The sequence below is a fragment of the Triticum urartu genome, chromosome 7 (assembly GCF_003073215.2).
Source record: "Triticum urartu cultivar G1812 chromosome 7, Tu2.1, whole genome shotgun sequence".
Taxonomy (NCBI): domain Eukaryota; kingdom Viridiplantae; phylum Streptophyta; class Magnoliopsida; order Poales; family Poaceae; genus Triticum; species Triticum urartu.
In genome coordinates this window covers 64519687-64521173 of record NC_053028.1, presented here as the reverse complement: position 1 = coordinate 64521173, position 1487 = coordinate 64519687, and positions in this window count along the sequence as shown.

Below are 1487 nucleotides of genomic sequence, written 5' to 3'. Positions count from 1 at the left end.
GGTGCCGGCGATGAGCTCGGCGTGGGTGATCGACGGCGGTGAAGACGGGGACGGGGCGTGACGGACCGCTAAACCTAGACAAATATTATGGAAAATGGAGCTTGGAGGTTAAGCTTGGAGAGGAGAAAGCTTAAGTAGTGTGGCTCGGGCATTCCATCGAACACCTTGTGTGCATAGGAGGTGAGCTAGAGCACCACCAAGCCCTCTCCCCCTCGGCCAGAGAAAAACAAAGCACTGGGGTGCTCTGCTCGCGAGCGAGGGGTATATATAGGCACCTCATTGGTCCCGGTTGGTGACATGAGCCGGGACTAAAGGGGAGCTGTCGGTGTCAAAACCGGCGGATCTCGGGTAGGGGGTCCCGAACTGTGCGTCTAGGATCGATGGGTAACAGGAGACAGGGGACACTTTGTTTTACCCAGGTTCGGGCCCTCTCGATGGAGGTAATACCCTACTCCTGCTTGATTAATATTGATGATATGGGTAGTACAAGAGTAGATCTACCACGAGATCAAGGAGGCTAAACCCTAGAAGCTAGCCTATGGTATGATTGTTGTGTATATTGTATGTGTATATCTATCGACTAGCCTGGCCTCGGTTTATATAATGCACCGGAGGCCTAGGATAACAAGAGTCCTAGCCGAATACGCCGGTGGGGAGAAGTCCTTGTCTTGATCGCCAAGTCTTGTGGAATCTTCCTTGTATGCGGTAGCCGTCCGAACTGGCCCATGAGTATACGGCCACGGGGGTCCTCGGCCCAATCTAATAGATCGGGAGACGACATGGTGAGTACCCCCTAGTCCAGGACACTGTCAGTAGCCCCCTGAACCGGTCTTCAAGTTAGGGACGCTCCTCGATTCTTCCGAACTGTTCTTCATCTTCGGTTGCCGGTCTTGAAAACTGGTTCAACAAATCTTCTTTATCTTCGATCTTGAGGATCGCCGAAATGCATTCGACGAGTTTACACGTCGGGTATCCGAGGAGCCCCTTTAAGTTTCCGGCCTTTATCAATGCCTTGTTTATTTTTATGCCACACCTCGGGTTTGAAGTTGTTCCCGGGAGGCAGGGTCCTCTTGCGTCCGAGCTCCAACGCCGGACTGCATTCGAGGTATCTTTTGCAGCCGAGCACCAACGCCGGACCGCTTCCCAGCTCTAGCGCCGGAATGTATCCGAGCTCCAACGCCGGACTATGTATCCGAGCTCCAACGCCGGACTGTATATCCGAGCTCCAACGCCGAAATATATCCGAGCTCCAACGCCGGACTGTGTCCAGGCTCCAATGTCGGACTATATCCGAGGTGTCATATCACCTTGGTTCAAAAAGTTGAAGGAGTTTAGCCGAGCTTAATGCCGGAAATGCCCTCTATGGAGCCAGCCACTAGCGCCGAGCTTTATGCCGGACTGCTTCCGAGGTGGTGCACCACCCCGACTATGGGCCGATTTTTTGTCAATATTTTTTATTGGTGCAATTTATTCTCTGCCGAGATATA